We start from the raw sequence: 15,304 nt of genomic DNA, 5'->3' as shown, positions 1-15,304 counted from the left end.
ACTCCAATGAAAGTATGATGAGAGTACTTGAATAAAGGAAATGACACAGAAGTTAGCCGACTGTCAATATCTTTGATATTCATGACGTAAAGATTCAGGAAAATGACCTTGTAAAGGTCTTACATCATATCCAGAGAAGATAGTTCTTGACAACATAAAGACCTAACCATAGTACTTTCGGTACAATATAATTTCATAGAAAATGCCACATCGGGCATAGACAGAAAACGATTCCTTTTAACAAGGAAAATAAAGTAAAGCATCTACTACTGGCGACGGTTATCCCTCTGGTGAACTCTTAGTTTAGCTAGTTGGTGTTCCACATCAAGTAGGTGTCTTTCATACACCCTCTGGCGTACTCGGAGCTCTATGACTTCGGCTCGTGATTCAGCCAGTGCTTGCAGCAGGGTCTGATGGTTTCTCTCAGATCTCTCGCGAGCATCTTCTACACGAATGGTGCGGAGGGTATGCATTCTCGCAATAGCGACAACTTCGGTAATCTGATGTAGGGCTGTCCTGCCTTGAATCTTATTTCGAGCCACTCCGCGGACCAAGATTGGCAAGGTTCTGTCTGCTAAGCCCCCATTGCTCAGGTCGTAAAAGCTTCGGTCGCCATTAAATGGCGTGGACTGATCTTGTCCTTGGCTCCATGTTTCCAAGCATTTCACCCACTCAGGCGTCGGGCCATGAAAAGTTGGACGAGGGTTAGGAATTGGAACTGGAGCTGCCTGGGGTAGGTTCTCAACCTCTGGTTTGGAATTAGCATCGTCCGAAAGGTTTTCATCATGGTGGCCATTCAAAGGGATTGGATGATCATTATCTGGTTCTTCTCTAAACCAACCAGTTGTGACCTCATTCAGAAGGTACTGGTTGCCGTGGAGATGGAGTCCAGCCATGTTATCTAAGCGAATTGGGTAAGAAAATAGTTATTAGACGAACTATCTAGATAATTAGTTAGAAAATCTTCATCAGTTACATCGCTATTTGTGAAGTGCATACCAGTTATATGTAATCGAAACAGGATAGGCCTTCGAATAAGTGACGTTAACTCCATATTCACACAAAATACGGGTGAAGTAAAATTTCACAGATTTTAAGTCTATAACATCCTAATTACATATAGCCTTAGTGTATCCACTTAGCAACTACCAAGTTAGAAATGAAGATCCCGTTTTAGTTCTCAAGTATAACGTACTTATAGTAACACCAAATACTCCTATCGTAGTTTAAATTTAATGTTATGTTCTATTGTTCTCATTGTGGTAGGGTTGGTAAGATTTTAGTTTTGTTGCAACCACAAAACAACACATAGGCACATGCTAGTCAACCTTCGGATAATAAAGGTGATCAGGTTATATCTTCCCAGTTTTGACCATATATCTCTAAGCCCACTTGTGTTGCCCAACAATCGTAACTCTTTTGTATTGTCCTAGTGACACTGATTTTAGTATGAATGCAGGCATGTATACTTTATTAAATATTTTATTATTTAAAGTATAAACTCTTGGTCATAGTATTTTTAATCCCTTATGTATTTATAGTTAGTATATCTTTTATGGGTTGATATACTTAATTCACTATAAACAATGCTCTGATACCAATCTGTCACACCCAAAACCAAGAACGACGGAAACGTTTTGGGGCGGAGGACGTCATGTACAGTGTCACAACAATGTAAAGTAGTAAACAAGCAACAACATCATCCATTGCATTAATAATATAATTATTATACAAGTGTGTTCTGTCAAATTTTGATAAACACTAAAGCATAAATCAAAATGAAAGATGAGTCTTCAATGAGCTCCATCTTCCCTAATCCTTGCATCGGTACCCGTCTATGATGACCTGAGGATACAAGTAATTTTGAAAGCGAGTATCAGCTTAGAAGCTGGTGAGATCATAAGTATTTTAGTGTCTTAAGTTGTATGTAAGAAAATGTTTGTATACCAACTTTAAGTATGGAAAAAATGTAGATGAACTATAAGTATAAAAATGTTTGTAAAACAGTTGTAAACGTTTGAAAAACCTAGAAATCCCTATGATTCCTACTATTATATAAATGTGTCTTCTACCAAGACCTCACTGTTCTAAATGTAGTCTTCTACCAAGACTTAACTGTTCTAAATGTTCATTTCTTGTAAAAGTATTTAATTTTCCCAAGTGTAACTATCATTATCAAAATATAGTTTTTACATTAAACGTTTAAGTGAAATGATCACTAAATATATGAAAAGGGGAAATTAATGTAGTACTATAGTGTTGTATTATAGGAACTACTTCTGTACTAACAACCTTAAACCGGATTTATATTAAGGCATCATGTGATAAATTGCACCATAATATTGATTGGCAACAACGACATACGAATGGTCGTAAAAACGGAATGACGTTTGGCACCCGCAGACCTGCAGGTCCGGCTGTAGCTAGAAGCAAGGTGTAGGATAGTCAATCCAGTATAGATCTATACGCAAAATAACGCTCTCCCTCCAAGAGAATTCTAGCTACAACTCGGGCCATGACATTTAAGGCATGCTCCGATACAGTGGATCACAATTATTAACGTATTCATGTATATGTAATGTAATGTTACTTTTTCTAGTATCAATGTATATGTTCTCTTCCTAGTATAGTTGTATATGTTCTTCTCTAGTATAGTTGTATATGTTTTTCTCTAGTATAGTTTTATATGTTCTTCTCTAGTATAGTTGTATATGTTCTTCTCTAGTATAGTTGTATATGTTCTCATAGTAGTAAGTATTGACTCATGAATGAACTGACTCATTGTATGATATCGCATTGTAGTAATAGTTCTATTATCTTCCTAAACAACCCATATGGTAGTTTACTAGTAATCTAACTGGTACGTATGGACATGGATGTATACCCTTGCTACCTAAGGGCATTGGATGAACTGGAAGGACCTTTTATGACTATATATGTACACATGATATATAACTAATATTTAAACGACCTTCGGACGAGTACCCGATATCATATCAGACCACATCCAAATCGAGGAAAAGGAAACAAGGTGGATAGTCTTCCTAAGTCTTTTAAACATTACTTATATAACTATACATATAGAGGCATGAAATTTATGATATAAAAGCATAAAATAAGTTTTGTAAAATCTTAGAATATAATTGTTAGCTAAGAAAAGATCGACTTGATGTCAATCGATAAAACAGTTTGAAGTGAAAACAGTTTGAAGTAGAACAACTTGGTAATAGCTTGGAGTAAAACGGATCGGAGTAAAATGGTTTGAAAAGGATCATACAGAGTAATGAACAATTTAATAAGGATTTTTAAACATATAAAACATTAAAGAAAATCATTTGAAGAACCTGTTTGGTAAAATAGTTAATGTGTAGTAAATCGTTTGAATGTTGCATATTAATCACATGTGATTGATATAATAACTGGCATAATTCTACTTATTAATCACATGTGATTGATATAATAAATAGCATGATTCTATTTGTATCCCCCCCATAAACCATTTAAAAGCAATTTAAAACTTTAATTAAAGGGTATGAACTCACCTGCAGTAAGTGATTGGAATTGAACGGACTGTTATTGTAAGGAAGGATCGGACAAGTGCTTGGTGTCAAGTGAAGACTTTCGACACACACAATGATCCTAATAACATATGAATACATGTGTATATAAATAATTAGTGATTAAAACACTAATTATACAAGTATAAGCATTTTAATGCGAGGAAAACACTTTTGGTCAAGTGCTAGAAGGCAAATGGGTTGCAACAAAGGAGTTCAAGACCTCTAATGGGGATTTATGGTCAAATGACCATATGATTTGGATTTTACGTCCCAGGGGAGTAAACTCCTGGCCGTAAACTCTCTCTTAGGTCACAAAATGAAGCTTAACATTCATACAACTTAAGTGGTGAAGAGCTTCTAGTCTTAAACAAGTGTTTGGGTGGGTTTAAGGCCTTAAAATGGCCTTGCTTGATGTTCACGGCCCTGGGACCACTCCCCCATGAGTTTACGGCCGTAAACCCATGTTAAGGAGTACCATTTGATGTTTTGAGGTTCCTAACACTTCAAGGATATGATCTACGATGGGTTCTAGGCATAAGGAAGGAATTTGGGTGTCATTTGTCCCCTATATAGGGGTTTACGTCCCAAGAACTTGTCTTGGCCATAAACTCCTTAATACTTGTGATTCCTTATGTTTTCTAGGCTATAAACAATTTAGGGTATATGTCTAAATTAAAGCCTAAGCCTTAGGAAGTGTTTGTGGCATCAAAACACCCCTAACTTGTGTTTTCGGCCCATGAACCATTTGGCCATGTGTTTGCAGTCGTGAACAGCCATAGGTGTTGATATTTTGATTATTTTGGGTGCTAGACACATCAAGGTAATGTTCTATGCTAGTCTCTCCACTCAATGAAGGCATTTAGGGCATTTTGGCAACCTAAAATGGAGTTCACGGCCCAAGAACTTCCTTGGCCATGAACTCACTTTCACCCTTGATTCTTAATTGTTTTGTGGACTAAACATTGTAATTCGTGCTTCTAGTTTGAGTTCTAAGGCTTTGAGGGTCATTGGGACACTTGTGGCCCTTAAAATGGAGTTTACTCCCCAAGTGTTCTTGGGCGGTAAACTCCCAAATCTTGGGGTTTTGGTCCGATTTTGATGTTTCTAAACACAATCTAAGCTATATAATATACCTAGATCGAAGTACTCATAATTTGGGATAAAAACCCAAAGATCCGTGAGAGAGAATTTTGACTTTTGTCTAAATGGAAATGTAACTAATGAACCAATATGGTTCAGTTTTCTATATATAGTCATGGGATTTTTTGGCAGAAAATATTTTTATTCCCGGAATGAAATCTAATATCCTAGCGTATTGGAATAACAGTGTTGCACAAAACCCTAGTGCATCCACTCTCTTGATATCTCCTTAAGTGTAAATCCTGAAAAACTCCCAAACTTAAACCCGAAGTCTGGAATTTCACTGAAACTGTTCTAACTTCTATTGGCTTTATATGGTTTGTTCAGAATGGAAATTTCGGATTGTCACATGGTGCGAAAAGTGAAAAAAGAAACATGATGGGAAATGTGATGGTGTGGTCACTTGTTTTAAGTGTGGAAGCCGGGGCACTATGCCAATGAGTGCACTTTCATTAAGAAAGTTTGTTATGGGTGTAATGATGAAGGGCACCTCTTGAGGGATTGCCCTAAGAAGAAGGAGGCAACATGGCCCAATGTCCCACCGAAGCCAAAAGCAAGAACTTTCCAAATGACCTTAGAAGCTGCAAAGGATGCAGCGGACGTCGCCTCAGGTACCATTCTTGTAAATGGATTGTCTGCCAATATATTGTTTGATTCTGGAGCAAATTACTCCTTTACTCCTACTTGTAGAAGTTGTCAATGGAAAATTCATATATGTTAGTGATTGCATTAAGAATATCGACAATGACTTGAACGGAAACGAATTCCATGAGAGGCTGTTACCCATTGAGTTGAATGGTTTCGACATTGTACTGGGAATGGATTGGCTTAGCGCCAATGATGCCGATATATTGTGCAAGAAGAAGATAGTAAGGGTAAACCCGCCTAGAAAGGATTCATTTATGGTGTATGGGGACAAATGCATAGTGAATTCTAGAATCATTTCCATAATGAAAGCCATGAAATGTGTGTCCAAAGGATGCACATCATACCTGACATTTGTGATCGATGCTAAAAGGAGAAAAAGGAAATGCAAAGTATACCAGTGTTGTGTGTTATCCAGAAGTCTTTACTGAGGATCTTCCTGGATTTCCCCCTGATAGACAAGTAGAGTTTCGAATAGACTTGTTATCGGGAATGACACCAATAGGAAAAGCATCATACCGATTAGCACTGATGAAGATGAAGGAGCATATGACTCAACTTCAGGAGTTGTCGGACAATAGTTTCATTAGACCAAGTTCATCACCCTGGGGAGATCCGGTGTTATTTGTAAAGAAGAAAGATGGAAGCATGAGGATGTGCATAGATTACAAAGAGCTGAACAAGGCAACTGTGAAGTAACAAGTACCCATTAGTAAGGATTGATGACCTGTTCAATCAGTTGCATCGTTCGAGCTATTTTTCCAAGATCGATCTTAGGTCAGGATATCATCAGCTGAAGGTGAGAGAGCAGGATATTAACACAACCACATTTAGAACAAGGTACGGACACTATGAGTTCTTGGTTATGTCATTTGGACTAACCAATGCTCCAATGACATTAATGGATTTGATGAAAAATCCGATACGATTTTCATTACGTCATGAAAAATCTGATCTGGTCAAAATCCGATCTGTATCTGGTCAAAATCGGATCCAGTTTCAACATAAACCTGAATCCGATATCAAACCAGTTTAAACAAATTGTTAGTGGGTTTTAGTGGATTTGGGGGCGGATTTGGATTTGGTTTAGCATATCTGGTATCAAATCTGATTTTTTCTGTAGGATTAGGATCCGGTTTGAATCCGGGGGATCAGATCCAATCCGATCTTGTTTGTCAAATCCGATTTTGACCAAAACCAGTTTTTGGGTCATATCGGTTTCAAATTGAGGATTCCGTTTTGGTGGGCAATTCTAGTAAGCACTCAATTCATGAAGAAAATTCACTCAAAGCTCACATCTGACCCTAATTAACATTCTAAATCATAAAGTTCCTAATTTTATTCCTTTTCATGGTTAAAGAGAGCTCAAATCCTAAAGCCCAAATATTTACTCATTCACATGTCCCATATCTCATTCACGGATGGAAGGAAGGGGCCAAGATTATATTTTTTTGTGACTTATCAAAATGTCTAGAAACGCTACTCACAAGGTCTGGAGTAGATTATGTTGCTTTACGTGTCTAAGTTCATAATATATTAAGAATATTATTTATGGATTATTAACATATTATAAGTTCTAATATATTAAGAATATTATTTAATTAGTATTGCTCTAAGAATTAATTTGGAATTAATTAAGTGATCCAAAAGTGACTAATTAAATATATGGGGTTGATTGTGTAAATCATCTATTCTTGTATAGTGGGCTAATGATCCATGGTTTTTATGGACTGGGTTAAAACCCATAAGGTGCTCCATGGATAGTATATGGAGGTTACAAACCCATAGATCATGGAATATGGAAAGCCATGACAATTAGGGTTTACATGGTGTAACCCTACTTATGCCACAACTATATAAAGACCCCTAGACTAGCAAAATCAGCACTACTACAAGCAAGAAAAAGGGCTAGCCTATTTTGAGGTGTTAGTTAACTTCTCTCAAGGTTATTCCAAGTGTTGTAATGTTGTGTGAGACATTTGAGGCATCACACTTGAGGTGATAGGGTCTGAAGGAATCCAAACAACAAAAGGTATGTTCTTCTTTTAGCATTTATGTTTAAAAGTTCCCCATGCTATGCTAGATAGGTTAAGAACCTTGGAAAATCAATTTTGCATGTAGGAGCCCCTCATGAACTAATTCATCATACTCGTCGAGTCCATGAGTTAATTCATCCTACTCGTCGAGTAGGTTCGTGTGCTTGACAAGTAGGAGCCCCAGAATGCAGATTTTCGAGTTTTGCTTTTGGAAATGGACAAGAAACATTACCCTAAACTATTTTAGTCTTATAAAACTTGTTTTAGATGGTGTAATGGTTATGCTAATCCATTTTCAATGGCTATTATCAAAATTTCATGTTTTATATGGTTTATTTATGATTCTTGAAATTGATGATATGCATGTTCATGAACTTATGAGTTTAGAAGATCATAGGAATTACTTGTAACTTGCTTGTTATTTTAATTCTTGATCATTATGTGTTTTAATGGAATCCACAATTTTTCCTCACGTTATGAATTACCAAAAGTCACTCATTTTAATAAACCATTAACTCATAAGTTGTGACATCCCCTAATTTTTCGGCCAGAAAAGACCGATTTAATTTATGTTTTTTAAAATAAAATCAGAGAAATCTTTTTAAAAGATGTTGCGGAATTGGTCCCCAAAATAATACATGATAAAAGTTTATCAAAATCATTCCTTAAGAAATGTATAGTTTCATTTCATATCAAAACCTCGGGATGTCATGTTCCGATACAGATCAAAAGCATAAACAAGACATTATAAGCCTTTCAACAGTTATTTACAACTACTAGCCTATAATAAAAAATCTTTAATCGTCCTCCGACTATGCTCGGGGTCCACTACCTGTAATCATAAAAACTGAGTCGGTCAGGCTTGGGAGCCTGGTGAGCATATAGGGTTTTCAACCCACAATAATAATATTCTTATTATGTTTACCAATCAATAATAACCCTGATTACCCATTCCCGTAGTCCTCACTTTACGTCCCTAAACACCTATCACAAGGGACCTAGCCTAAGGATTATCATCGGGATGGACACTACTGCTAAGGGGTTTCCTCAGCCATACATGTCCTAAAGGCAACCATGAGGGGGATGGAGTACGCCAATGAACATGTAATTCATCAACACCTACAAGTTGCGAACCTGCTAGTGTTCCACTAGACTGTCTAGAAAGGTCCGTGGTCGTCATCTATACTCCGCTAGATGACTACAACAACAACAACAACATCGATGCCTCTCACCGTTTTAACACACATCATCTATTTCATCTACCCATGATCTACCCAACATTTTGTAGATAAAATACATACACAGTTCAAAACTTGTATAAAAATTTATTCAATAGTCACCTTAAATAAACACTTAATATAATTACACATAACACATATTTTATAGAAAATAATTCATATCTAGGTGTAAGATGAAAGTGACTACACACTCACATGATTTGATGATAATCGGGAAGCAATTTGTTGCTTAAAACGATCGTTTCTAATAAAATCGAGAGTTTTATTGAGAATCCAGGCTTTGCAAAGGTCGGGCTACGAAACCGAAAAGATAAATTTTCCGGGCTTCACGGGCTCTTCGTGGCGTATTATGGGCTTATAATTGATACCAGGGCTTCGGGGGATGATAATATGAAAGAAATATGGAGAAAGGGGCTAAAAATGACAAGTTTTCAAAATACCCCCGGGAGGTCTCGCACCCTTTATTTATAGGGGGAGGCTTCTAATCGGACGGCTGAGAAGAAACCACGCGTCGTACATCCGAGGGTTTGCAGCGAGGGCTCGCATGTGGCTCGCACATGGTCTGCGCATGCGAGGGGCTCGCTGGCAGTCTGTGATTGGACCGAGGTCTAGGGTACGTAGTAGGGGGTTCGTGGCATGCTGCGAGGGCTCGGTCTCGTGCAAGAGGGTACGTGTCGCCTTCTCAGTGGACCACTTCGGTTAAGGCCATGTGCTCGGATGACTCAGTAGCTTGGATGACTCAGTAGCTCGGATGACTCAGCAGGACATGTGGCGCGTTTTGAGCGTGGGTGACGTGGCAACTCGTGAGTATGCAAATTTTCTCGATTTTCGCGCCAAAACTTCTAAAATCCATAACTTTCACATACGAGCTCCGTTTTTGACGTTCTTTACATGCACGCATAGCTAAAACTATGCTCTACAACTTCCGTTTAGACTTTGTCGGCTAATTTTGAATTTAAATTTTTTATTATTATTTTTAACAGACCGGGACAGGAAAATCCGTTAAAAATTCATAACTTCTTCATCCGACGTCCGTTTTCGTCAGACTTTTTACCGTTGTGCTACTAATGACGAGACCTTCAATTCTCGTTTAGGTTGTGTCGGCTAAAAATCGCTCGATCTAAAATTCGAGTTTTTAGCTGTCTACTGTTAAGCTGAAACTTCGAAAAATCATAAATTCCTCATACGAAGTCAGATTTGGGCATTCTTTTTATCGAACTTCTCGGTTTAACGAATACTACGAATTTCGTTTAGATCACTAAGGGTTAAAACTAGTTTATCAAAAACTCACTTTTTACGACATTCAGCACCGTGCCGTTTTTGTTTCGAAACTTCGACATGTCATAAGTTCTTCTTTATAACTCGGATTTTGGTATTCTTTATATACCCGAAATCCTTGTTTCGACCACTACAACTTAATGTAAAGATATCGGGCTTATCTCACACTTTAATTTTGACATTTATTTTTATTCTTGATTAATTAAACGCTAATAATTAAGCATAAAACACATAATTCACATAATATTCACATAATTCCTTTACCTTTCTTCAAAATGAGTTACAAAGGTTAACCTAGACTATCACCTCAATATAAATGCCTAGGCTAGAAACACGAATGTTACAATTCTCTCCCCCTTAGGATGATTTCGTCCCCGAAATCACATATCACCAAACAACTGCGGGTAGCGACTCATCATGTCACTCTCCGTTTCCCAAGTGAGATTTGGTCCATTCGTATGTTTCCAACGCACAAGCACTAAATCGACCATTTTGCGTCGCAACTTCATAGTCTTACGGACAGCAATTGCCTCAGGTTCTTTGATCAACCTCTTGTTTTTATCCAACGTTAACTCAGAAATCGGAATTATGTCGGGCACATCTCCCGTGAACTTTCTCAAATAACACACATGAAAGATGTTATGAATACCTTCCAGTTCTTCCAGTAATTCTAGCTTGTAAGCTTGATTCCTGATCTTCTGAAGAACTTTAAATGGTCCAATAATCCTTGGACTCACCTTTCCCCTTTTACCAAATCTTATAAGTCCCTTCCATGGCGAGACTTTAAGTAAAACCGAATCTCCAACTTCAAAGGTTATCGGTTGTCTTTTCTTGTCAGCATAACTCTTTTGTCGATCTTGAGCAACTAACATGCTTTCCCTTATCACTTTCAACTTTTCAACAGTCTGATGGACTATTTCAGGTCCCATAAACTTCTTTTCCCCAGCTTCCAGCCAACATGCTGACATTCGACACTTTTCTCCATACAAGGCATGATAAGGTGCCATCTTAATGCTTGAGTGGAAACTATTATTATAGGAAAATGCTACTAGTGGTAAGTGTTCATCCCAGTTACCTTGGAATTCTAGGGTACATGCTCTCAGCATATCCTCCAATGTTTGAATTGTTTGTTCACTCTGACCATCAGTTTGTAGATGGTAAGTTGTACTCAAACACAACTTAGTACCTAATTCCTCTTGTAGACTCCTCCAAAACCTTGAGGTAAAATGGTTGTCACGATCGGATACAATCGTTAGCGGAACACCGTGAAGCCTCACAATTTCCTTCACGTAAGAATTCGCAAGTTTATCCATAGACCATTTCTCTTTGGCTGCTATGAAATGTGCACTCTTAGTGAAGCGATCAACGACCTCCCAAATCATGTCATGACCGTTCCTTGTTCTAGGCAGTTTAGTCACAAAATCCATGGTGATATCGTCCCATTTACCCATGGGTACGGGTAAAGGTTCTAAACTCCCATACGGTTTCTGATGTTGTACCTTAACCCTAGCACAAATTACACACTCGGCCACATACTTAGCAACATCGAGCTTGATTGTCGGCCACCAATAATAGGGCTTTAGATCCCCATACATTTTTGTACTGCCGGGATGAATCGAGTACATGGTCTTGTGAGCTTCTTCCATCAGAAGATCTCTTACTCCGCCTGTCTTAGGTACCCAAATTCTATCTTGGAATACCTTCAACCCTTGGTTGTTTGTACCGAAGACTATCGTTTTGCCCAAACGTTCTTCCTTTCGGTCATTTTTCTCTAAAGCTTCCTCTTGAGCTTTCCTTATACTTTCCATAATTGTCGAGACAACTTCAATTCTCAACGCTCTTGGCCTTTTTTTTCAAGGTTTACCTTCCGACTTAGAGCATCAACAACAACATTTGCTTTACCAGGGTGGTAAAGTATCTCACAGTTGTAGTCCTTGAGTAACTCTAGCCAGCGTCGTTGCCTCATGTTCAATTCCTTCTGATTAAAGAAATATTGGAGACTCTTATGATCAGTGAAAAGTTTACACTTTGTGCCATAAAGATAATGCCTCCATATCTTTAGGGTGAATACTACCGCTGCCAACTCCAAATCGTGAGTGGGGTAGTTATTTTCATGCTCCTTCAATTTCCTTGATGCATATGCTATCACTTTGTCCCTTTTAGGTCAGAACACTACCTAAACCAACTCCAGATGCATCGCTATAAACTGCGAAGTCATCAACTCTTTCAGGCAACGAAAGAATAGGTGCTTCACACAATCTCTTCTTCAACTTCTCAAAGGCTTCCTTATGCTTCTCATTCCAACCATAAGTAGCTCCTTTGTGGGTCAAAGCTGTTAATGGAGTAGCAATCGAAGAAAAGCCTTGGATAAACCTTCGGTAATATCCAGCTAATCCTTAAAAGCTTCAAATCTCCATAGGGATTTTTGGTTGTTCCCACTTCATCACAAATTCAATCATTGCTGGTTCAACCATTATTCCTTCTTGGTTAACCACATGACCTAAAAATTGGACTTCTTCAATCCAAAATTCACATTTGGAGAACTTTCCATACAACTTCTCCTTTTTCAGGACTTCTAGAACTTCACGTAGATGCTTTTCATGCTCCTGCTTGCTTTTCGAATAAATCAAGATATCGTCTATGAATACTATCACAGATTTATCTATGAATGGTTTACAAACCCTATTCATCAAATCCATGAAAGCGGCTGGGGCATTTGTTAGTCCGTACGACATAACCAAAAATTCATAGTGTCTATATCTCGTTATAAACGCAGTCTTTTCGATATCCCAATCTCTCACCTTTAGTTGATGGTATCCCGACCTAAGATCGATCTTTGAGAAATAGCTTGAACCCTGTAACTGGTCGAACAGGTCGTCGATCCTCGGCAACAGGTACTTGTTCTTTATCGTCACTTTGTTCAACTCTCTGTAATCGATGCACATTCTCATGCTCCCGTCTTTCTACTTTACAAATAACATAGGGGCTCCCCAGGGCAATGAACTAAGCCGAATGAAACCTTTGTCTAATAACTCCTGAAGTTGTGTCATAAGTTCTTTCATCTCTGTTGGTGCTAGTCGATATGGTGCTTTTGCTATCAGCGTCATTCCTGGTAACAAGTCGATACGAAATTCTACTTGTCGATCAGGGGGCAATCCGGGAAGATCTTCGGGAAAGACTTTCGGATAATCACACACCACCAGAATATTCTGCACCTCCTTCTTTTCTATCTTAGCATTGATCATGAACACTAAATATGATGTACACCCCTTGGCCAAAAACTTTCTGGATTTCATTAGAGAAATGATTCAAGAATTTACTCTGCGTTTGTCTCCATACACCATAAACGACTCTTTCCCTGGTGGGTTTACTTTTACTATCTTCTTTCTACATAATATTTCTGCATCATTGCCGCTAAGCCAATCCATTCCTAAAACTATGTCCAATCCATTTAACTCGATAGGCAATAATTCCTCATGGAACTTATTCCCATCCAAGTCAATGAGGATGTTTTTCATACGATGGCTAACAGGTACAAACTTGCCACTAGCAATCTCGACTATTATAGCATTAACTAGTCGATCTATAGGCAAATCTAGATTTCTACCAAATTCATGCGATATAAAGGAGTAATTGGCTCCAGAATCAAACAAAATTTGGGCAGGCAATTCGTTTATGAGAGAGGTACCTGAAGCGACATCGGCTTCTTATTTCGCAGCTTCAAGTGTCATCTGAAAGGCTCTTGCCTTCGGCTTTGGTGGAAGATTGGGTATTTTTGCATCCTTTTCCTTCGGGCAGTCCCTCAAAATATGCCCTTCTTCATTGCACGAAAACATACGTTCTTATTGAAGGTGCATTCATTGGCATAATGCCCAGGATTTCCACATTTGTAACAAGTGACTTCCACGCTGCACTTCCTAGCATGTTTCTTCTTAAACTTGTCACACCACTTGGCTTCGGCTCCTCCTCCAAATTTTCTCGAACCAGTCTTCGAGAATTTGTTCTTTTTATTGGAACCTGAAGTTCCTTCAAACTTTCTCTTTTCGCCAACTTCAACCTTGTTGGTGGCTCTCCCTTTTATCATATCTTCAACAGACTTGGCAGCCCAGATAGCAGCCTCCAAAGTAAGTGCCTGACCTACTGGCATCGTGTACTCCCATGGAAGTCCCTTTGCGTATCTGTCAATTTTAGCCAACTCATCTGGGACAATACGCAAAGCAAACTCCATTTTTTCTGTAAAGTTATTCGTATACTCGTCAACGGTCACACTCCCCTTCTTCAACGTTAGAAATTGGTTTTCTAACTCAAGCACGTTTTGGGCCGAGCAGTACTTGCGCTTGAAGTGTACCAAGAACTCTGCCCAAGTTAGTTGCAGTGGCTCATTAGGGCTTATGGTTTTCCCCAAAGTGCTCCACCATCGAGCAGCATTACCCCTGAAACGACGTACTACAAACGTGGTTTGTAACTTTCCTTGGTAATCACAAGCCATGAAAGCCAACTCCATTTCCGAGATCCAGTCCATTACTCCGACAAGATCTTCCTTTTCAGTGAAGGTCGATGGCTTGCAAGTCATAAAATCCTTATACTTGCACCCATTTCTCTCCATTCTACCCTCGTGTTATTTCTCCCAACCACAAGTGGATCAGTTTGACTAACAGATCTACTGTTGTTTCCTTCTTCATATCGATCGTCATTCAATGCATGTTGTTCAAGAGGAACTGAAGGTTCATCCCTGTTGTTCAGCAACATTTGCCTCAATTCCTCCCTTTGTTCAGCCAACATGGTCTGAATCATAGTTCGTACTCCAGCCATGGTGATGGGTTCGGGTGCAGCTCCTACTATAGGCACCTATTCCACTACTTGAGGATGAGGTTGTTGGTTTCTGTTAATGCTCCAGCTCCACTCCGAGTTCTTGCCATTACAATCTATATACCAAATAAGGCGAATTTAGGTCTTTATCCTTGTTAGACATGTCAATTCCCTTATCACTCCGAAACGTTTACATGTTAGTTCTAGTCTCGTAATCATACGCTTAGAATCCTACACACATAAGGTTTCCAGCTCCGGTCGACAATAGACCATAGATCCGAACAAATAATGGCATATATGGCAACATATAGCATTTAGCACATAAAGTCATTTTATGCATCTTTCCTAAAATAAACTAGTGCTCGTGTCTAAAATATGGTAGACATTCATCTCACAATTATCACTAAGCATTCTAAGTTCAAGTCTAGAAATTCTACAATTTCTTAGTTCGCTTAAACTAATGCTCTGATACCAACTGTGACATCCCCTAATTTCTCGGCCAGAAAAGACTGATTTAATTTATGCTTTTTAAAATAAAATCAGAGAAATCTTTTTAAAAGATGCTGCGGAATTGGTGCCCAAAATAATACATGATGAA

This window comes from Lactuca sativa, chromosome 8 (genome assembly GCF_002870075.4).
Source record: "Lactuca sativa cultivar Salinas chromosome 8, Lsat_Salinas_v11, whole genome shotgun sequence".
NCBI lineage: Eukaryota > Viridiplantae > Streptophyta > Magnoliopsida > Asterales > Asteraceae > Lactuca > Lactuca sativa.
This window is presented reverse-complemented; position numbering follows the sequence as displayed.